The sequence below is a fragment of the Schistocerca piceifrons genome, chromosome 4 (genome assembly GCF_021461385.2).
Source record: "Schistocerca piceifrons isolate TAMUIC-IGC-003096 chromosome 4, iqSchPice1.1, whole genome shotgun sequence".
Taxonomy (NCBI): Eukaryota; Metazoa; Arthropoda; class Insecta; order Orthoptera; family Acrididae; genus Schistocerca; species Schistocerca piceifrons.
In genome coordinates this window covers 2,064,456-2,088,969 of record NC_060141.1, presented here as the reverse complement: position 1 = coordinate 2,088,969, position 24,514 = coordinate 2,064,456, and the positions used below count along the sequence as shown (strand labels likewise).

General features: G+C 42.9%; 1 protein-coding gene across 1 annotated transcript in view; it reads left to right on the top strand.

The window, feature by feature from the left end:
• Positions 1-634: 634 nt before the first annotated feature.
• LOC124794836 (cytochrome P450 9e2-like) overlaps positions 635-24,514 on the top strand; it is a 130,072-nt gene continuing 106,192 nt past the window's right edge. The window contains exon 1 of the mRNA XM_047258501.1: positions 635-686. The gene's annotated coding sequence lies outside the window, so the exon portion shown is untranslated. The remainder of the gene's footprint in view (positions 687-24,514) is intronic.

Sequence of the window (24,514 nt, the reverse complement as noted above, 5' to 3'; positions counted from 1 at the left end):
TCACAGGGAGGACCTGTATACTACACTGCACAAACACTAAACACTAAATCTGATGCAACGCCTTGCGAAAAATCTTCCTTCTAAGGCGCATATCACCTCCGCCTTTTGTTTCACTTCCGATGTAACGTCGCGTAGAAGGACTGTGAGCATTAAGTGAATGACTGTCCACGTCCCTATCATCACTTGTAGGTCGCTTTTAACGAGGACCAACTTGATGTCAAAGCCCTTTTACTTTCGTGTATCAGAATATCGGGGAAAAACTTCACACAAAGTATCGTGCCAAGTGGTATCTAAGGTAACATTGGCCCTCTGTAGAAAAAAAAGTCTTACAACAAGTAGATCCTTCTTACTAGCGACCTGAAACGATGATAAGGGCGTGTCAGTTACCTTCCCCAATACCGCTTTGTTCAAAGGATGCTGAAGAAACTGTAAGCGAATGTCAGCAATCGCCAAGCATCCTCACAGAACCAGAACCTTTTCTGTCTGTCTGTCACGTGTGCCCGTATCTAGTCCATTGCTGCTTTGCGTCATCTGCGGCCAGCTGAATTGACCTCGATGTAGCCCTACCCCTCCCCCCCCCCCCCCCCTCCCTCCATGTTGGCACTGACGTGCGCGACGGTGGACCTCCCACTACAGACGAACGTCACGCACGCTGGGAGTCTCTCGTCTGCACACTCGCTGTCGAGGTTAGTATTAATTTATTGTTTTTAGTAAGTGGTGGTGTGCTTCTTGGGAGAAGTTGTTTTGAGCAAAATAACTCTTACTTAATGTGCAAAGCATAACGCTAGAATCCGTGAGTCTCATGCTGGAATATGAAATAACGTCTTACGGAATTCATTTCAGGCACAAAGACCATTTTATTTTTCCAAGTTGGATCTTGTGAAATCCGTGGCCGTTAACGATAGCCGTGAATGACGCAACCAGCCACAAACACCATTTAAATCTTTTATTTCAGTGCCTTTACCTGTTTCAGGCTAAGATACCTATCTTAAAATGGCAATATTTTTCGTTACATAGATGTTTTGATCAACAGCACGTCGTCTGTTCCACACTGCACAAGAATATTTGAGTATTTAGTGCCACTTTATCAGTTGTTTCCATAAACTCCATATGGACGACAACAAAATAAATCGCCATCATATATGCACTTTAGCGTATTTTTATGAATGAAACAACTGATAAAGTTGCACTAAATATTCAAATATTCTTGTGCAGTGTGGAACAGACGACGTTCTGTTGCTCAAAACATCTATGGTATGTAACGAAAAATATTAGCCATCCGAAGATGGGCATGGTAAGCCGGAAATGATTGTTCCACTAAAATAAATCATTTAAAAAGTATTTGCGGCTAGTTGAGCAGTTCACCAAGGACTATTTTTAGGTCGAAAGTGGCTTGTGTTGTGATAATTCACGTTTTTTTTTGTTTTTTTTCTTTTTTCCTCCTAACTGGTGAAATGCGCAATGTCCTCTCCTGCACTAACCTTTTGATCTCGGAGCAGCACTAGCAAGCAACCAGCGTCTCAATTGTTTGTTGAATGTATTCCAGTCTCTTACCTTCCCATAGTAGCTTTTTCCCTTCTACGGATCGCTCTACTCGCAAAGAAATTAATTCCCTGATGTCTTAACGTGAGTCCTATAAAGTTCTCCATTCTTCTTGTCAGAATTTTTCACGTATTCCATTCCTTGTCGAATTTGCGGACAGCCCCCTGATTTCTTATCTTACGAATTAGCTTAATTTTCAGTCCCCTTAAGTAGCACCACATCTATAAGGCTTCGTCCATGAATCACTTTCATACAGTGCTGGACTCCAAGCGTACATTCTCAAGAATCTCTTCCTCATATTAAGGCCTATGTTTGATAACAGTAAATACTCTCTTTGCTTATTCTAGTCTGCTTTTTATGCATTCCTGTTTTCGTACCCCATGTGTTATTTTGCTTCTAAGGAAGCAAAATTTCTTCCCTTCGTCTTCTATGTGATCCCCAATTTATATGTTAAGTTTATCGCTTGTCTCATTGCTGGTACGCCTCAATACTTCCGTCTTTCTTTGGTTTGCTTCCAGTCCATTTTCTGTGCACACTAACAGTTCATCCCACTCAAGAAATACCGTAATTCTGCGTCACTTTTACTTGGAGCCCACACAGTTGTCTACCTACACTGATTTCACAGTGCAGTTCATCGTTAGTGAGAGTGTACTTGGACAATATGAGCGTGTCTAAAAGGAGCAGGACGATATTAAATAAGGCGAGATACGGATTCATCTGTAGGTGCAACATCAATTATAGCCATTGCCTAAAATTAACTACATATCGCAGAAACACATTCGTAGCATTACGTCAGTTAGTCATGCCTGGAAACTTTCCTATGTCAGCAAGACTTTGAGGCAATAGTATAATCAAGATGGGGTACAGATCCGAAACATTTATGTAATACAGGACTGCAGACAGCGCTACAGGCTCGCATACAGCAATGACAAGATAACTTCAGAACAAGATGACAAGCAAAAGTAGCTCTTTTGTACAACCCCAATCCTGTATGGCTCTCCACTATCATACCCGATTGTGGGCCTTACTGACGACATAGAAATATGAAATTCTGAGTGAATAGGTAAGTGACTTACAAAGAGGCTCACTTGAAACTGCTTGCCAAGTGAAGGTTTTTCTGACTTGTCTAGTCAATTCAGTTTGTGTGTATTTTCCTTATCTCACTTCATTTGTAGAAATTAATCGAGTCACTGAAAACATTTTCTTAATCGTGAAAGCATGCAATCAGAGCGCGACGAAATTAGTGTGCGTGAGAATGCAGCGGCCCGCTTGGATTGTGCGCGTCGTGACTTCTCCTCTGGCAGCTTGGCGTAGGAATTCAGGTGAGCATCAAGAGCTATGGCATATGAAAAGTCGTGGTTTGACTAGGTTTAACAACTAAAGTCGCTACAAAGATACATCATACTAAAGATATGAATGACCTGAACATATTTAGTATAGGAATTGCGCTACGTTTTAAAATTAAAATAACACTGAAACACATTAATAATGTAAACAATTTTGTCATTACTTTCGAATTCTTCATGTTATGCTTGCAAACAAAAATTTATTTGAAAGAAAAGATGAAATACGATCTATTAATGCAACCAACCACTATATTACAACATATTTGTTCACAGGACAGCATAGAAAACAGTACCAAAGTAATACGTAGTTAACTATGAGTTCATTAGAAACAGCAGCGCACATAAAACTACAATGGCAGCGGAATCTGTTTAAGTATGAAACTTGTAAAACAGAATTACATTGTATACTATAAAAAACTTCGATTTAAGACATCTCATTACCCGTTAGCTAACAAATACAGTGTTCGTCATTCTTTAAAAAAAAGAGGAGTCTGGTACAAGGACGATTGAAAACCGTGTATCATTTTGCCAAATTCTATACTGGAAATGATACAATAATGTCACGTGGTTGAAGTTTGCGATTGGACAGCAGTGTTTGGTGTCCCCGTCAATCATAAATGCTGTAGTAAAATTGTTTCTGTTCTTAGTCTCTGTTCTTCTTGTAGATTGTTCCTTATTCTAACTGCAAACAGATGCAGAAAGTTCCAGGTCGTGTCACTTCGCTGAGGCGTCTACATCGGCGTCTCTGTCACCACGCCGGCCGTGGTGGCCGAGCGGTTCTAGGCGCTACAGTCTGGATCCGCGCGACCGCTACGGTCGCACGTTCGAATCCTGCCTCGGGCATGGATGTGTGTGATGTCCCTAGGTTACTTAGGTTTAAGTAGTTCTAAGTTCTAGGGGACTGATGACCTCAGATGTTAAGTCCCACAGTGCTCAGAGCCATTTGAACCATTTTGAATGTGGTGCATACCCTGTGATGCAGTGGGTCTTGAGTGTCAACAAGGTCTTTTCCAGGCAGGAGATTGCTTAGTTATGGTCTGAGTTGTCCTCACCATGTCCCAGCTTGACCCAAGTGAGCGTTTGCGGGGACCATTGACAGTTACATGCTATGTGGACAATCCTGTAGACCTGTTGCGTCTCTTTCTTGGATGAGAGCACCCCAATGAACAGACCATGTTTCAACAGGAAAATACGACATGCCACTGGTGTTTTTGTGCATGTAGGTGGCTTGGTGAGCACTCCAATAGGTTTGATATTTGCTACCTAGATCACTCGATCTTAACCCAGTCGACCCTTCACGACCGGACTGTTGATGACCTTGTATGTTCCATGAATAGAAAATTAAATACACAAGAATAATTTGAGTGGTATGACAACATATGTGGAACAATATATCTTCCAACACTTCTTAGAATCCCTGCCTCAATGTGTTACTTCATTTCTGAGGACTCCTGCATGAGTGACGTGACGTCACACCCAGCAGCTTTCCTATACCTTTAGCCACTCAGCTTGCAATTAAGTAGAAAACATTAGATGAGCTGTAGCACGTATTTCATTCTCAGACCTGAACCATGCCAGGATCGTCTCTCACAGCTGATAGCGGAGAAGCTTGCCGAGTGTGTGGTGTGGCTCATGTTACCTGTGGTCAACTAGGAAGTGAACCATCGTCAGCTAATGTCGGATCTCGGTCACGAGGAACTGAGCACACGCTGGGCCGGAGTGCGTTGGTAGCAGGCAGCCTATGTACTAGAATCACGTAGGTGTGACCACAGAACCATGAGCGCAGAGACGAGAGAGACGAGCTCTGGGCATCGAGTGCAAGCTGTTTGCCACTTCTCGCTGCCACGTATGGAGTACACCGCCGAGACGAGCGCTGCGGAGTTAAGGAAACGAGTGCAGTTTGTCTGCCGTGTATGGAGTATGGCACCCAAGTAGGGGCTGTGCTTGTCATGTTCCGAAAATTGTGGATGCGGAAGTGACAGGATCATATTATCATGCTGCTACGCGGTGGCTGAAGATTTATTTTAAGAGAATAGCTAGGAAGAATCAATACGCAAAGAAGTGGGATACGGAAGTACTATCGAATTAAGAAGTACTCTTGAAGTTCTGCACTGGTATAGATACTGCGATAGCCGGCTGCTGTGGCCGAGCGGTTCTAAGCGCTTCAGTCCGGAACCATGCTGCTGCTACGGTCGCAGGTTCGAATCCTGGCTTGGAGATGGATGTGTGTGATGTCTTTAGGTTAGTTAGGTTTAAGTAGTTCTAAGTCTAGGGGACTGATTATTTCAGATGTTAAGTTCCATAGTGCTTAGAGCCATTTGAACCATTAGGTACTGCGACAAGGAGTATCTCAGTAGGCAGTTCAGCTGAAAAGGAGTGGGCATCTCTGAAAAGGGCAGTCACAGAAGTTGGAAAGAAAATCGTAGGTGCACAGAAGATATCTATGAAGAAACCATGGGTAACACAAAAAATGCTTCAGTTGATCGATGAAAGAAGAAAGTAGCAAAATATTAAGAGAAATTCAGGAATACAGAAATACAAGTCGCTTAGCAATGAAATAAAAAGAAAGTGCAGGGAAGATACGGCGAAATGGCTGCATGAAAAATATGAAGAAAACGAAAAAGAAATGGACTGACTCAGCATACAGAAAAGTCAAAACAGCCTTCGGTGATATTACAAACAAGGGGTCGTAACAGTAAGAGTGCAATGGGAATTCCACTGTTAAATGCAGAGGAGAGAGTTGATTTGTGAAAAGAGTACATTGAAGGCGTCTATAAAGGGAAAGACTTGTCTGAAGTGATTGAAGAAGAAACGGAAGTCGAGATGGAAGAGATGGTTGACCCAGTATTAGACACACAAATTGAAAGAGCATTGAAAGACTTAAGATGAAATAACGGAGAAGAGATAGATAATATTCCATCAGAATTCCTGAAGTCACTGGGGGAGGTAGCAACAAAACGACTGTTCACAGTGGTGTGTAGAATGTATGACTCTGGTGATATACCATCTGACTTTCGGAAAAATATCATCCAAAAAATTCCTAAGAATTCTAGAGCCAACAAGTGCGAGAATTATCCCACAATTACCTTAACACCTCATACATCCAAGTTACTGACAAGAGTAATATACAGAAGAACGGGAAAAAATTGAGGATCTGTTAGATGGATATCAGTTTGGCAAAGGAAAGGTGAAGAGGAATTACCGGATCTGCTGAATGGAATGAACAGTCTAATGAGTAAAGAATATGGACTGAAAGTAAATCGAAGAAAGACGAAAGTAATGAGAATGAGCAGAAATGAGAACAACGAGAAACTGGATGTCAGGACTGATGGTCACGAAGTAGATGATGTTAAGCAAATCTACTACGTAGGCAGCAAAATACCTAATGACGGTCGCTGCAAGGAGAACATCAAAAGCAGACTAGCACTGACAAAAAGGGCGTTCCTGACCAAGAGAAGCCTACTAGCACCAAACACAGGCCTCAATTTGAGGAAGAATTTTTTGAGACTGTACGTTTGGAGCACAGCATCGTACGGTAGTGAAACATGGACCGTGGGAAAACTGGGGCAGAAGAGAATCAAAGCATTTGAGATATGATTCTACAGAAGAATTTTGAAAATTAGGCGGACTGATGAAGTAAGGAATGTGGAGGTCGTCCGCAAAAAGGAAAGGAATTTATGGAAAATACTGACAAGAAGAAGAGACGGGGTAATAAGACATCTGTCAAGACATTAAGGAGTTACTCCCGTGGGCCTAGAGGGAGTTGTAGTGAGTAAAAACTGTAGAGGAAGGCAGACATTGAAATACATCGAGTAATGAATTGAGGACATAAGTGGTACTCTGAGATGAAGTGGTTGGCTCAGGAGAGGAACTCGTGGCGGGTCGCATTGAACCAGTCAGAAGACTGAAGTCACCGGACTTAAGTGACTGTCAGCTTGTTCGCAGTGCTTCACTGTGGGTTCTGTAACGGTAGAGGCTACTTACCGTGTTTTGCTCCTTACTGCCGTGGGGTGGTGCAGCATTGTGACTGGTGTAAAATTCTCTTCCTTAGCGTTTGCATGATGTTGTTCCTTAGACATTGTCGTTGATTATTAGTTGGGTGACATATCTGGTCATACATTGTGGTTGATCATGTGGCTGACCGACGTTGTTTTGCCTGTCAATCTGGTTGATTCTGTATATGGGCGACATTATTTAGCCTGTCATTGTGGTTCGTTACGGCGCTGTCTTTTTAGTTGTGTCTGTTAGGCATGTTTGTATAATTTGGTGGGTCGAGTTAATGTTGCCTCTTCATACCAGTTGTGTTCTTGTTAAGCCGAGAATTTGAGCACTCTAGTGTATAGTATAAGTGAAGGGCTTGTTTTGCAATGTCAAGTTTACTTCTCGTTCGTCTCTCGTTTTAAAATTAGTTTTACGTTTGGCTTGTCTTTTGTTTACATGTCTCTAACCGCAGGTATTTTAAGTGATATTTTATTGAGAAATAAAATTATGAAGCTTGCCCTCATTAGACTGCCTTTCAATGTTCACTGTAATGGTAGCACAGAGATTGCCTTGTTAGACATTGATGGTTCGAAATATGTGAAGCTACTGATCACAGATTTTCGGCACTTAATTCTGTAAAGTTAAGTGTTCCAGTTGCGTAAGGTTATGTGAAGACTTCAATGTGTGCCAAGATAATTGTTTATTTAGAGAGTTTTGTGTCAAACATTTATTTTTAAGGACATTGGTAACTCCTTGTAGATGTCTCTCGTGATTCTTAAGCAGAAAGTACTACCTTTTGCGAGGTTGCTGTTACCGTATCTTTCGATATTTGTCCTAAAATTCTTTGTTATGAAAATGTCATCAGGATATGTTTTTATTGTCACTCCCGCATTATGATCACCTATAGTGAAATTGCTCTTGCAATGAAGTGCAATGTTCAGATTCCGTTTTTGATGGTGAATTAAAGATATGTCCAGTAAAACCATCACACTCCACTCCCACCACCCACGCTTCTGCCGCATCAGTGTCTATCGTGTAACAAATGATTTCCTAGCAGATTTTTATAAAGAAAACATTCCCTGTTAATTTCATTTGCAGTTCACACAGTCCAGTCAAATTAAACAAAAAATCTCCCCAAGATGGACCTTTTAAAAAATAAGCTGAAAACTGGCGGAAACGCTCAGGATGATGTCTAGATCAAAATCCCAATGATCCCCAAAAATATACTTTACTAAAGTCCGCCAACTTGAAATTTTTTCGTTTTAACCTGTGTAACTGATGAAGTGTGCGATTGGCTTCATTTTTGCGCTCAATTCCCGAGTAGTTGAAAGGAAAAGCATTACCTGTTTTACAGAAAATGATCATGTTTTCAATGAAGCGTGGTGCAAACGAGACGAAAGAATGAGAATCGTCGAAACAGCGGCAACAGTTTTCCGTGAGGACATTCGCTCCCAAGTTAAAGAGTGTTTCACCTATCCAACGGTAGAAGTAATTTGATCTGGAAATGCAGAACTGATACCGCCGACCCTTCAGAGTTCCCTGAAAGTTGTTCTTGAAACTCGGAAACCATTGGAAGAAGGTACTGTTGCGAAAAGAAAGGCCACAATCGTCACTCATTCGATAGTTGCTGCTGCCCGCCCTCGTTCGTTCATTTCTCGATTGCAATTTGGAACAGGGATAATTCTTCATAGACGCTGTGGCTCGAAGCTCTTGCCTGATGTGCTTTCAGAACTTGGTGTACGCCCGTTGCTGCAGTCTCAAACACATTTTGAGACCGCCACTGCGCAGCAGAGTCAACCCAAAGTGAAAGAATATATCACATCCTGAGGGCATTGGATGGTCACAATACCTTTCACGCTAAAGGGAGGCATTTGCTGCATCACGCCTGCAAGGGTTGTTGAAACAAGCGATCCGGTCCCAAGAGGCAACAAGCCACCTTCGACAGCAGAGTTAGAGCGTCTGAAGTTCACTCGATCTGTTACCGGTACTTACGCTGTTAATAAAATATCGACATTTCGATATTTTTTACAGGATATGTCGATACATATCGGATGTGTCGATATAAATAGCAGATGTCGATATATATCGGCTAAGTCGATATATGTCGGATATGTCACTTCAGCTTTACGTATATCGATATATCAATATCGAAATGCAACATCGAGGACCGATATTTTTATTTTGTTATATTGTTTCGCAATTTTCGGTAATATAGAAATTGTAGTAGAATACGTGAAAAAATAGCATACCAGGCGCGTGAAAAAACTATTTTTATCGCAGCTAGTGTGCTACTTCTTCACGTCGGTATTCTTCAAGAACAGTTAATGAAAATTATGAACAGAAATCTAAATGACCAGACTGCTCTTTGCCGTGGTTGGAGACGTGTGAGGAGAAACTCTGACGTAATCAGCGTTCGGCGCTACCAACAGAAACAGCAACTTTTAAATTCACCACGCAGTTTTGACACAACTGCTAGGTCGCTGGCTTTTGCAGAAATAATATTAAAAAAAAACAGGTATGTTGACATGAAGTATATACGAGAAATCCGACATGTGACGAAACCGAACGACGGACCCGTCGAACGTCTTTTATTGTGCCACTTACATGGAATAACCATTGTCAGCAAAGTGGCTGTCGCGTAGTGTGAACGTGCCTCGTTTTCCTTTCAACTCTTCCTCTAACGAGGATAATCAGGCTGCTAGCTTGCTAATGTACAGGATATCTAATAATGAATCAATACTTAAAAATACAGCACTAAAACAGGTCATATATTTATGTGTAGCTAATATTTTTACAGGCCGGTACGTCAATATGTTTGCCGTCGAAATGTCGACATTAATTTTCAATTTATCATTGACCGATTGTACTACTTCTTAAAATATCGATGTATCGGATTTCCGATATTTGTAAAATATCAACAGCCCTAACCTCAGACTCGGGATTGCACACATTGTTGTGCAAAACGTCAGCACCACAATTCCAGCACCCATAACAAAATCTCGTCTCATTAACGTTCTGTGGATGTCGCGGTGCCAGCCCCATAACACGCCAGGATGTGACTGGAATGGATTAATAGATGTAGTTATTAATACCGGTTAATATATGTGCAAAAAGTCTAAAGTTCATCCACTGCCATTCGTCAGTCTAGCTCCTTCCAACCCTACCATCGCTCATACCCGTGTTCTTTCTGTCTTCGAGATGTGAAAAGGTAGAAAGTAGTCATGATGTGTGGTGACGTTCGATCAACATTGTTTCTTGGACATTGTTTTTTTCAGCTGGGGAAACCAGCCAGCCCATTGTCTTGTGTTTCGCGCCTCGGTGGTTTTCACATGCTCATGTCGTTCTTGGGAAGCGGTGGGGCAATCGTCAGGAAGCGGACTGGAGGATCTCTTAGAGATATTTAGTGAGTCGTGGAACGTATATCGGAAAGACAGAGCCCGTAGCAGTGGGAGTGTTTACTGCAGTTCACAAAGATACAGTCTCTGTTGAGGTCGAAGTTGAGTGTGACAGTGAAGTCACGTGATCGCGTGTAACAGGTCCGGGTGCAACCAAGTTAATTGTTGGATGTTTTTTCCGGGCACCCCATTCTGTTGTGACAGTTCTATCTACATCTACATCCACACTACGCAGACCACCTGACGGTGTGTGGCGGAGGGTACCGTGAGTACCTCTATCGGTTCTCCCTTCTATTCCAGTCTCGTATTGTTCGTGGAAAGAAGGATTGTCGGTATGCTTCTGTGTGGGCTCTAATCTCTCTGAGTTTATCCTCATGGTCTCTTCGCGAGATATACGTAGGAGGGAGCAATATACTGCTTGACTCTTCGGTGAAGGTATGTTGTCGAAACTTTAACAAAAGCCCGTACCGAGCTACTGAGCGTCTCTCCTGCAGAGTGTTCCACTGGAGTTTATCATCTCCGTAACGCTTTCGCGATTATTGAATGATCCTGTAACGAAGCGCGCTGCTCTCCGTTGGATCTTCTCTATCTCTTCTATCAATCCTATCTGGTACGGATCTCACACTGTTGAGCAGTATTCAAGCAGTGGGCGAACAAGCGTACTGTAACCTACAAGAGACATTCAAAGAAAATCTACGGTCAATAATACGTAAATACACAGATCATGCAGTACTGGTTGGAGACGTCTTTAACCTCCCGAGTACAGACTGGGATGTCCATGAATTCGTCGGAGGGGGGGGGGGGGGGGGGGAGGAGGGTACAGACACTGTCATGCGAAATACTTTAGGACACATTTTCTGAAAATTGTCTTGAGCAGCTAGCTTGGCAGCTCCGACGCAGTGGCAATATCTTAGACCTTGTAGCTACAAATAGGCCGAACCTTATCGACAATGTCAGTACAGAAACGGGGATTAGCTATCACGATGTCATCTCCCCGTATGGGTGACGTAGTAATAAGCACATCTGGCGTAGAGGAACAACTGAAAAACTGCAGAGCAAGTAAATCAGCAGGTGCTGATGGAATCACAGTTCGATTTTACAAAGCGTACCCTACGACATTGACCCGTTAGCTGTCTTACATCTTTCGTCCAGCAGAAAGTCCCTAGCGACTGGAAAAATCGCATGTTTCTCCAATAAATAAGAAAGCTAAAAAAGAACGGATCTGCAAAATTGAAGACCAATATCCCTAACTTCTGTTTGCTGCAGAATCCTTGGACATATTCTCAGTTCGAATACAATAAACTTTCCTGAGAAGGAGAAGCTTATGTTCACGAATCATCGTGGGTACAGAGAACATTGTTCGTGTGAAACTCAGCTTGTCCTTTCCGCACATGATATACTGAGAACTATGGATGAAGAGCAACAAATGGTTCAAATGGCTCTGAGCACTATGCGACTTAACTTCTGAGGTCATCAGTCCTCTAGAACTTAGAACTACTTAAACCTAACTAACCTAAGGACATCACACACATCCATGCCCGAGGCAGGATTCGAACCTGCGACCGTAGCGGTCGCGCGGTTCCAGACTGTAGTGCCTAGAACCGCTCGGCCACTCCGGCCGGGGAAGAGCAACAGGTAGCTTGCATATTTCTACATTTCCGAAAGGCATTTGACACGGTGCCACGTTGCAGGCTGATAACGAAGGTACGAGCTTATGGAATAGGTTCACAGATATGTGAGTAGCTCGAAGACTTCTTAATAATAGAATCGAGTATGTTGTTCGCTACGGCGAGGGTAGCGTTAGGAGTGTCCCAGGGAAGTTCCCTATACACATAAATGATTTGGCTGACAGGGTGATCAGCAATCTTCAGATGGTTGCTAATGATGCTGTGGTGTACGTCAAAGTGTCGAAGTTGGTTGACTAGATAAACATAAGACGACTTAGACAAAATTTCCAGTTGGTGTGATGAATGGCAGCTAGCCCTAAATGTGGAAAAATATAAGGTAATTCGGATCAGTAGGAAAATCAAACCTGTAATGTTCGGATACAGTATTACTAGTGTCCTAGTAGACACTGTCTGTCAGAGCAGAACTTCGCCTGTTCTGCGTCGAAGGCATGATTCCATTTCTTTACTCTGCGAGACACTTCAGCTAACAAGGGAGGCCACGTCGTTGGGAGCACGGATTTACTTCATACTTTGTGCACATTTAGTAGGCCGTCAAAACAACATAATGTGCAAATAGTAAGTGCGCTACTCTGGCAAATCCTAGGAAATCGCAAGAGAAGTCTTAGGTGTTGTAAGTAGGCTGTTTAGGTTTTTACGTTGGTAACGCCACGTAGTGCTCTGTATGAAAGTCGCCGGCTGCGCTGCGTGCAGTCTGTGGCTGGTTGGACTCGTTGTTGGAATATTCGCTAGTGTAGCGTTGGGCAGTTGGATGTGAACAGCGCGTAGCGTTGGGCAGTTGGTCAGCCGCCAGCAGTGGTGAATGTGGTGAGAGAGATGGCAGAGGTTTGAGAGGTTACTATGAGCGGACGATCTGGACTTGTGTCCGTCAGAAAAAGGAAATTTGTGTAATTGTATGCAACAAAAGAGTGCTGCAAAGCACTTCATCACAGCAACATTTGATTTGGCCGCACTTCCACCAACATCCGTTGCGGACAAACACCATTCTTACGGAGCTCACCACCAGCTGAGGATGACACAAACCATTGGATCTTTAATTGATTTCTATCATTCCCTTTGGGTTCAAATACAAATGGGAAATCACCTTCTGGAAAAAGAATGGTGGTGCGTAGAGGCGTTCATGCCGGTCAGCTTACGGAAATTCCAACTCAAGACGAACCAGCACCGGAGCAAGTACCTCACATTATGTAATGCAATTGTAAATCTGCTTGCGAAAACATGTGGATAGGCAGGACAAACTGCTTAAGCTGTACTAGTGTGTGTGGCTACTGCGCTTGCCATTTGGGTGCACAAATTGGATGAACTTCGCCGACTCACATCGAAGACGAAGTCGAAACGGTAACTGAAGTCTTTACATAAACACGGTAATAACCACAAAATGCAAAAAGTCCTGTCCACTGTTTCTTCCATTTTTATAAAAGCAGTTCTGGAGCTAGTTTTTTTTCAGATAATTTTTGGCCAGTGAGTGAACCATTTTAGCTTACAGCAACTCTGCCTACTTTTGTTGCTATTTTTCCCTCTCACCTAAATTATTTACATTGTTTTGTGTTTTTATTGTACGTTACAACATTACCTGAAATTTTAAAAAAATCATCAAAGTGTGATAAAAGTTGCAAACTTTTAGTTCAATTTTTCTCAGCGCCAGTTGAGTTAAAGGAAATATAACTGAAAAGCAAAACTGGACTATAGTAAATAATTTTTAGTAGATAGTGATGCGTGAACTCATTCACTTGGCACAAAAATTAACCCAATCGGACGCTTGGTTTAAAGCTCGAAAATTTCACTATAGCGGAGATCTTTTCAAGATGGTGGATTTTTCACAAAGTGGATTTTTTGAGACTTGTGGTATTTTGATCTGGACATTATCCTGAACGTTTCCGCCAAGTTTCCCTTTTTTGTGTAAGTGCTCAACTTAACGTCTAATTTGATTGAACTACAACAAAAATTCACCAACGGGAGTTTTGACCCCCTGATTGGCTCTACAGCTCAGACTTAACATCCAGCACAGAATTTTCGTTGCCAGAACTTCTTCATTCTCAGAACCCGTCCAAGCCCCTCACAGGCCGAAATAGCTCGTGAAAGGAATTCCAAACAAACAGACACGGCCCGCAAGCACCTTCTGCGCCGCTCCTAGAGCAAGAGCGCCAAGACGTTGCGTTCCACAGAACTTCCGTTTGAAACATTACTAAATCATTTAATAGTCTTAATTTGACTTTATTATGAGACAGGGTGAAAGTGAGCTTTCCATTATAAATTATATATCAGTTCTTTTAATTCATTACTTTTTCTTTCTGAAGAAAAAGAGCCTATCGTTCTCTAGAGTGCCTGATTTCCTAAAGATTACTGGTATTAAGAGTAAGGATGTCCATCAGATATTGTAAGCGGTTTGGAATATCCTCAGCTGCTGGTACATTCTCCTCTCATTTTCATCGCTGCTTTTTGGGTTGTCACCATATACGTCCTAGTATAGTTAGGAAGGTATCACTGAAAGGCCTTACATAGTTCTTAAGAATTTGGTGGCACGAAACGAAATCTTCACAGATAGCAGAAATAGAGATCCACTCTACAGTGAGATATTCCTCAGGAACGCAACATCTTTGTTTCTGAGTCTCGGTCTCGATCGGTGCAGTAACTTATTCCTCAGTTGCCTACAGCTTTGTTTCTGAAATTCGATCTTGTTCGGTGTAATAAGATATTCCTCAGATGCACAGCATATCTGTTCGTGAATGCCGGTATGGATCGGAGCAATAAGATATTCCTCAGTCATCAACATCTTTTTTTCTTAGAGTTAATGTGGACTATAGTGAGCTTGTTTTTGCACAATTGATTAGGCTTGCACAGACAACGTCAAATCGAATTAAATTCTTTCGTACGGAACAGTGTATCATTCTATGTGAACTATTAAACTAGATCCGAAGTTTTATCTATCAGAAGCGATTCTCTTCAGGGTGATGGAACCTCTGATTTGGTTTAAATGCTCTAATTCGTTTTAGGGGATGACACTATCTTACACTAAAATACATCCCACTCTTGTTTTCACACTAACTGAAGTGACGTAGAGGATAAGTGCCAGATTACAAGTCCATAGGCGTAGCAATCGACCCCCGGTCGTTTCTAAGACTTTTTTGTCTATCAATGATTTATTAGAGTGAAAAATACCACATGTTCAGAGTTCACGTGAAAAGGAAGGTCCAACTATAAATCACTACTTAAGTCATTTCAAAGGTCAGAGAAAATCAAGGGCATATCAGTTACGAACAAGGCCGTACCTAGTAAACCACTGTAACATTTGATACAATCTTCGACTGGAAACAAAGAAATCAATTTTAAACCGCGCTGTCCGTGGTTCAAAGTTCTTTGCTTTTATATTAACTATGTTTGGTATACTTTGCAGAGATTAGGAACAAATTTGGTAAATGTGTTGGTGGTAGTATGCTTAAACAAAGTGTTTTGAATAGCAGCAGTACTTGTTGATAGACCTTCAGATGAATCTCGACAACTGATTTCGCAGTAGCTATACCTATGCGACTGTTTCATCTTTTACAATCCAGACGGTAACCTCTGTCTATTTGAATGTCGTGATGAGCTCTAAACATTTGACTGTGATAGTGTAATCAGACAGTATACACTACCAGGCAACATGACGGCTCCGAGAAGGGAAGGAGGAAACGAAATTACTTCATCGGTTGAGAGGGTGTGCCGTGTTACTTCGGTGCTTAAAAAATCGAGTCAAATTTACAAAGAACTTGGCAGTATGAAGCCACTTGCCAGTACGATGTGCATACACTGGTTTAGCTGCGAAGGGAGTTACAAAGCCGCTGTATCCTCTCACGAGGCAGGCTAACCCACAGCTGCGGTAACTGGCCGTTGGTATCGTATGTGCTGAGACTGAACGGAGTTGGGTCCGAGTTAGTCGCACACAAGTTCTATCCAAGAACAGGTCTGAGGTGCTTGCTGGCCAAGGGAGTATCTCAACATCACGCCGATAGACAGTTTACAGAAGACGTGGCAAGCGTGGACATGCTTCTTTGTGTCCTCCACAGTGGTCCAGCAACATTTTAAACTGTTCACGCGCCTTATGAAGGGTGGTCAGAGACAGTCTGAAAAGTTTGTAAGGGTGCAGCGTAGATTGTGCTCAGAAATGCTTAAGGAAAAAAGGCGATATGTTGCGCCGTTTCCATTAGCATTGAAGTTTGTCAATAACGTCGTTGCGGGCACATTTCAAACAGCCTGCTGGATACAGTTATTAGTGGCAGTTGTTGTCACAACGTAGACGACAGCACACGAGACTGTTGGCTTTGGTTCGGGTTCGATCCTTACTACCTCCCCATATCCAATTTTTTAATCTCTCTCCTGTTGGCCTTTATGAAACCAAACGAAGAATGCGTTTGGCGACACCCCCTCTGGCGGCGCATTTGAATTTGCTCTCGCAACGGCCTGATTGGATAACTTCAGTGCTAATTAGCTCGGAAACAGCGCAACTATAGAGTTTTTTCTTAACAGTTATTTCTCTGCACAACCTATCCTGCAACACCCTTACAAGCTTTGCAGAATGTTTATGAACACCCTCCATAGCCTACCAGGCCCGATAACACCATCGTTGCCATCATCGATTTGACTTCCTACGCTGGACGGTGTCTTCTTCTGCCACAGTCTTCATCTATACGTGTTCGCGTCGCTCCTGCATGATTGGTAATGGCACCTACTTACCATCCATTAGGCCTCCGTCTGATTCTCGTATTGCCCCTTTTAATTCAGCAAAAGTTTACTTCATTCGTCTGACATCAATCAGCGTCGCTTTATGTGCCACTCACAACCATTTCATTATCATTAGCCACAGAGATGTTGAAAACTTTGTGGACTGATAATGTTGTGTAGGCTACTGTGGGATTCAGCACCGACACAAGAAAGGAAGGACAAAAGTTGCCATGGCCAGTGGCAGGAATCAAAATGATCTGTGCATAACACTTTCCAATTTTGGAATACTTTATAGGATATATAAAAATTTCCGCTACCAGTCACAATAAGACTATTTATTCGTTACACGACCGGTTTCGGGCTTGTGCCCATCCTCAGGTGTTTATGCTTTCATGTACATGTTCATATTGCTGGATAACACTGAATGCAAAGAAAATTATTTACTGGTCGTAAAGCTCCACTAATTCGTTGAGAATAAGGTGTGGTGATTAAAGCTGTGGATGTAAACTTCGAGCTCTTCGAGCAAATTCATTTTCTTTCCTTTGTTGAGTGTGTGTAGTGTTCGTTGGTTGTCTGTAATGGCTGTGGCTGAGTGACCATGGTCTTTTAGATGCATTGAAAAAGTCGATTTGTTAAAGTTATTTAGCCAGAAGACATCCATATGCTCACAGTGTCTTGTAGTGAAACTCCTTCCAGTTTGGCGCATGTAGAACTGTGGGCGATAGTCACATAAGAGTTTGTAAATATCTGATTTAAGTTGGCGTTGCTTACTTGTCTTACTTTTTGGATGATGTGCCGTTGTAGCTTGTTGTTAGTGCTGAAAGAAATTTGAATACCAGTCTTCCGAAAGAGGATGGGAGCAATTGTGGTTTTACCTTCTTGTGAATCTGATTTAGGAGGTGTGAATTGTTTGTTTTTGATCTTGATGTTAAGTTTATCAATTACATCTGGGTTGTATCCATATTTATTTCTACAAGCAATTTCTTTGATAATCTTAATTTCTTTTTGTTCATCATGGGGGCCTGAGTGGGTGCAGTTTACTTTTATCTATTATTACTACTCGCAGAACTAAGGCTAAGTATGGCCTTCCTATTACTCAGTGCTGATGCTCTCGAAGTCTGCGACCGAACTGGGTCTACCAGCGATGGGTGGCTGCTAAGTCAGCGTCCACAGGGGGCGCTGAGCCCTCGTCTTCCTGGCGCTGCCCCCTCCTGCCACTGCCGGGCTGGTCGGCGCCCCCTTCGTGCAGTTTCGCGGCGCTGCGCTGGTCGGTGCGCAGTCGTTGCTTTAGGACCGCACAGATAAGATAAGAAATGAGTATGTTCTGAGCAGAATCGGCGAGGAGAAAAACGTGTGAAAAACATCAACAATAAAAAAGCGATAGGATGACAGGACATATCTTAAGGCATAAAGGTATAACTTCCATGATACTACAGGAAGCTGTAGAGGGTAGAAACTGTAGGGGAGGACAGAGACTGGAATACATCCAGCATATAATTGAGGGCAATTGGTGCAAGATCTACTTTCATTTCAAGGGACATCAAAAGCTTTGTTTTAAATCATGAACGAAGTGCTGACCATAAATTTAGTAAGGGTTAGTTTGATCAGTTTATCTCTACATTCTGCCAACAGATAGTTCCATATGTACCGCTAGAAAACGCTGTCTCCTTTGGCTTACTGCGTTCGTATTCTTACCTTTGAATTTAACCAAACATACAACATGCAATACCTCAAAAGGCTTACTTGTTAGTTACCATTTCATTTCGCCGACCCCTTCAACTTTCCGAAATCACTCCATACTAATTTTTAACCCCCCTGTTTATTTCTTTTGCCAACTATTCAGTCATAGTCTTCATCTGACCTGCATAGGAAGACTCATGAGCTATTTCTATAATTTCGTTATTAATTCGTACTGTTTTGTTCTCGATTTGTCAGGTGAATCATTATTGTACCAGCATTATAGCTGATTTTCAGGTGTGCTTTCAGATTTTGGCTCTGAAGTTCCTCCATTCAATGTTGTCGTTTATCTGCACTAGATTTAAATAGTACAGTTTCACGAGCAAGTTGAAGGTGATTTCGCTATGTCCACTAACAAGTATTTCTTCTTCCTTTACCCAGTTAGAACCTAAAAACTATGGATGCTGAGTGCAGTTTTGGTGTTGTGGATATTTTTTACTTATTCCACTTTCAGTTGTGAATTTCCCACGATTCTGATGAAGTGTGATTGGAGGTTTAGTATTGACGTATATATTTTTCTGTGAACTAACATACAACGAAGAAATGTCTTGTTACTCAACGACTGTTAGACTATATTTTGCTGTACATACGCCAACTACTATTAAGGATATTGGATGTAGCAATTATACATAGTTGATGAGATTGGTATGGACATATATAAACGCATCGTAGCAGCAGGAATAGAGTTTGCAGCGAAGAAATGCCAGTTGAGAGCCGGACAGTCGGTCAAGGCTCCGTGGGCGCGGCAGGTCGTCAAGGCAGACGGCTCCTGCCTCCTGGTCTACTGGTCTACTGTTCCCCACACGTGCCGAGAGGACGTTATGCAACGTTCATCATGTGCAGCGAAATTCACAGACGTTCTCATGGAAGAGCTGTTCTCACTGATGGATAAATCGAAGATGTAAGGCGAGTCACTTCCAAGACATATCCTTAGTTTTGAGTTAGAACTCCGTACGAAACATATTTTCACAATTTTGTTGTAAGTTTGTAGTCCATAAGTATTGTAATAACGTGTGTAAGCATATATGTGTGTATGTATGTACACTCTAAGACAGACGCATACGAAGGAATTATTTGAATGGGACGGAAATGGGTAGATGTGATGTACATATACAGACAAACAAATGATTACAATTTAAGAATAATTGGATAATATATTCAAGAGGATGAGTTTCACAAATTCAGCAACTCAGTAACGCTTTGGTCCATCTCTGGTCCTTATGGAAGCATTTATTCGACTTGGCATTGATTAACAGAGTTGTTGGATGCCCTGAGGTCTATCGTACCAAATCCCACGGCTCCAGTTGGACAGGATGTGGCACCATATCTCTCAGGAGGATACGTAACAACTCCAAGTCGAATAACTGCTTCCATGAAGGCCAAACGTGGACCAACGTCTTATTGACTTGCTCAGTTCTCAAGCTCTTTCTCTTAAATCATCCAGTTTTTCTGAAATGGTATTTTTTTCTTAGTGTATATGTAGGTTACACGTCTCCTCATAAACCACTGGACCGGTGTCAACCAAACATGGTACACATCCCACATTCTGTCTGTTAAGTATCACTGTGCGGTAAGAACCACCAACCTATCAAAGTGGAGGGGGGGGGGGGGGGGTGGAGGGGGTGAGAGGTAAAAGGGAGCGTGGAACACGACTTGTGAATACCTGTACTTCAGTCATCCACTATTTGAGAATCAGAGCACACAGAGACTTGCAATAAACTTTACAAACTTAACACATAATTTCAAACCTTCACAAAATGATAACAGGGAAAATATGAACATTTGCCACATTTTCGCTGTTCACACAGTAAACCTGCCTTATGACATTTTAATTTATTACTTATTTATTACTGCTAACTGTATTCACGACACAATTTGCGGATACTATTCATCTATTCCTACATCTACGTGATTACTCTGCTATTCACAATGAAGTGCCTCGCAGAGGGTTCAATGAACCACCTTCAAACTGTCTCTCTACCGTTCCACTCTCGAACGGCACGCGGGAAAAACGAGCACTTAAATTTTTCTGTGCGAGCCCTGATTTCTCTTATGTTATCCGGATAATCATTTCTCCCTATGTAGGTGGCTGCCAACAGAATGTTTTCGCAATCGAAGGAGAAGACCGGTGATTGAAATTTCGTGAGAAGATCCTGTCGCAACAAAAAAGGCCCTTGTTTTAATGATTGCCACTCCAATTCATGTATCATGTCTGTGACACTGTCTCCCCTATTTCGCCATAATACAAAACGAGCTGCCCTTCTTTGTACTTTTTCGATGTCACCGTCAGTCCCACCTGATGCGGATCCCACACCACACAGCAGTACTCCAGAATATGGCGGACAAGTGTAGTGTAAGCAATCTCTTTAGTACACCTGTTGCACCTTCTAAGTGTTCTACCAATGAATCGCAGTCTTTGGTTTGCTCTACCCACAATATTATCTATTTGATCGTTTCAATTTAGGTTACTTGTAATTGTTATCCATGAGTGTTTAGCTGAATTTACAGCCTTCAGATTTGTGTGACTTATCGCGTAATCGAAATTTAGCTGATTTCTTTTAGTACGCATGTGAATAACTTCACACTTTTCTTTATTCAGGGCCAATTGCCACATTTCGCACCATACAGATGTCTTATCGAAATCATTCTGCAATTCGTTTTGATCATCTGATGACTTTACAATACGGTAAATGACAACATCATCTGCAAACAATCTAAGACGGCTACTCAGATTGTCTCCTATATCGTTAATATAGATCAGGAACAATAGAGGGCCCATAACACTTTCTTGGGGAATGACGGATAATACTTCTGTTTTACTCGATGACTTTCCGTCTATTACTAGGAACTGTGACGCTTCTGACAGGAAATCACGAATGAGGCGATACTCCGTAGGCATGCAGTTTGGTTAGAAGATGTTTGTGAGGAACGGTGTCGAAAGCATTCTGGAAATCTAAAAATATGGAATCAATTTGACATCCTCTGTCGATAGCATTTATTACTTCATGAGTATAAAGAGCTAGTTGTGTTTCACAAGAACGATATTTTCTGAATCCGTGCTGACTATGTGCCAATAAATCGTTTTCTTTGAGGTACTTCATAATGTTCGAATACAGTATATGTTCGAAAAGGCTACTGCAAATCGACGTTAGTGACAGAGGCCTGTAATTAAGCGGATTACTCCTACTTCGCTTTTTGGGTATTGGTGTGACTTGAGCAATTCTCCAGTCTTTAGGTTCAAATGGCTCTGAGCACTATGGGACTTAATTTCTGAGGTCATCTGTCCCCTAGAACTTAGAACTACTTGCACCTAACTAACCTAAGGACATCACATACGTCCATGCCCGAGGCAGGATTCGAATCTGCGACCGTAGCGGTCGCGCGGTTCCAGACTGCAGCGCCTAGAACCGCTCGGCCACTCCGGCCGGCCCAGTCTTTAGGTACGGATCTTTCTGTGAGCGACTGGCTGTATATAACTGCTAAATATGGGGCTATTTTATCACCATACTCTGAGAGGAACCTGACTGGTATACAATCTGGACCGGAAGATTTTGCCTTTATTAAGTGATTTAAGCTGCTTTGTTACACCGAGAATATCTACTTCTATGTTTCTCATCTTGGCAGTGGTTCTTGATTGGAATTCAGGAATATTTACTTCGTCTTCTTTGGTGAAGGAGTTTGGGAAAACCGTGTTTAATAACTCTGCTTTAGCGGCACTGTCATTTGTGACTTCACCGTTGTTATCGCGCAGTGAAAGTATTGATTGTGCCTTGCCACTGGTGAGCCTTATGCACGGCTGTTTCACACGAACTATCTACTTTAATTTCACTACAAGGCAAACTGCCCCTGAGATCAATAAATACTCCACCACCAAATGTATTTAATATGTCCTTTCTGAACACTGTTAGATGGTTTGAAAAAATTTCGGTTGAACATATTTCTGGCTTTAGCCAGCTCTCTGTACCTATAACTATTTGTGCTTCAGTGCTTTCTGTTAGGGCTTGGAGCTCTGGTTCTTTCCCAACACAGCTACGATAATTTACAACTACAATACCAATCGTTTCTACAACTACCTTACTGTGTTTTACCTGCCCACTTTTAGACGGACGCCCCTTCTGTGGTTCCCTGAGACCATCTAACCCAAAAAACCGCCCAGTCCCTTCCACACAGCCCCCGCTACCCGTGTGGCCGCCTCCTGTGTGTAGTGGACTCCTGACCTACTAAGCGGAACCGGGAAGCCCACCACCCGATGGCGCAAGTCAAGGAATCTGCGGCCTACACGGTCACAGAACCGCCTGAGCCTCTGATTCAGACCCTCCACTCGGCTCTGCACCAAAGGACCGCAGTCGGTTCTACCGACGATTCTGCAGATGGTGAGCTCCGCCTTCATCTCGGAAGCAAGACTTGCAATCTTTACCGTTTCCGCTAGCCACCCGAAACCAGACAGAAACTGCTCCAACCTGCAGTTGGTTGCACTCTGTACTCTTCATGGCATCTGGAAGCACCCTTTCCACATCTGGAATGACTCCCCCCCCAGAATGCACCGGAGTGCACACTGGCTTCCTTCCCCTCCATGGCAGCCATCTTCCCAACGGGCCCCATTACGCGCCTAACATTGGAGCTCACAATTACCAGCAAACCCATTCTCTGTGAATGCCCAGACCTTGTGGGCCGAGAAGCTTCCTCTGGAACGGGGTGGACGAATGCATCCGGCTCAGAGACATCGTCAGCCACAGATAACGCCCGAAACCTGTTCATCAAAGGAACCCGGGAGGCCTTACGATTGGCCCCTCGGAAAGTTTTTCGCTGCCTGCCAGACTTTGGAATGATCTCCCGCTCGTGCACGGGTGAGGGGTCAACCTCGGTGCAGGCAGTACCCAAGGGAAGTCACAGCAGTGGACCGATCGGAGGACAGGTGGGGACGTGCTCGACGTCCCTCGGATCCCCGCGTGCGATCCCCCACAGTGACGCCCCTCGGCAGCAACCTCAAGCTGTGTTACGGAAGCCATCGCAGCCTGGAGCTGGGTCGCCAACTCATCTCGCACCTGTACACAGCAATCACAGTTCCTATCCATTACTTCAGTAACTCCTCTTTGAAGCTCGTAAAAATACGCAACAAACGAGCAGTGTACTCGCCTTATTAGCAGCGGGAAATGGAAGTGCTCTCTCGCTGACGGTCTGACCGGCACTGAGCTGTTCTGACCAGACAAACAAAAGCCTGTACGATACGAGGGTCGATTGCACCGGCGGTACTGTGCACTACACTGTTACTGAAATAAAAGGTTGTGCCTAGTAAGCACTCGAACACACAAGAAATTACAAAAATAAACTAGTAACTACACAGATGACTGAAAATAAGTCGCTCCTGTTTGAAACTCGTAAAAATATGTAACAAGCGAACGTTGTACTCGCCTTATTAGTTGCAGGAACTCGCGGTGCGCTTTCGCCGACGGTCTAACCGACAGATGTAGTACTAAAAGTACAAACAAAATTATATCAGTATACGGCACATAGTGCAAGAAATATGACGTCATAGGCACTGAGATGCATGAAAAACTGCTGTATCATGCACGACGTTTTCATTTATTACTTCCTTACTACCAGCTCTACTCAGAATACATTTCACGTATAGTATCCACATATACCACGCGATGTACCTGCAAGATATATCATTTTTACGGCATATAGTTCAGTAGAGTTGAGCGAAAATGAAACTGCAGGGCGAAATTCGCTGGAGGTACATGTGAAATATGTGTACGTTTACGTATGAAATGTGCTAAAATACGTGGAATATATTTGACATATGCGAACGTGAGTGAAGCCATGGGTAAAAAGGCTTGTCCGAGATCCACAGAATTATTTCAACCAAATTATACACATTTAGTTAAGACCTGAAAAATAAATTCTCTGTGGGGGGGGGGGGGGAGGGTAAGAACTACCAGCCTCATATTGGGGTGAGTGTGATAATGCGGAGAGAGAAAGGGAAACGAAGAGACAGACAGAGACGAGAATGGGTGAAATGGACAGATAGGGTTGGGGGGGGGGGGGGGGCGGCGTCAGAGAGAGGGGAGAGCAGGAGTTGAGCAGAGAGAGGGAGAGGAAGTGATACACAGAGAGAGGTGGGAGGAGA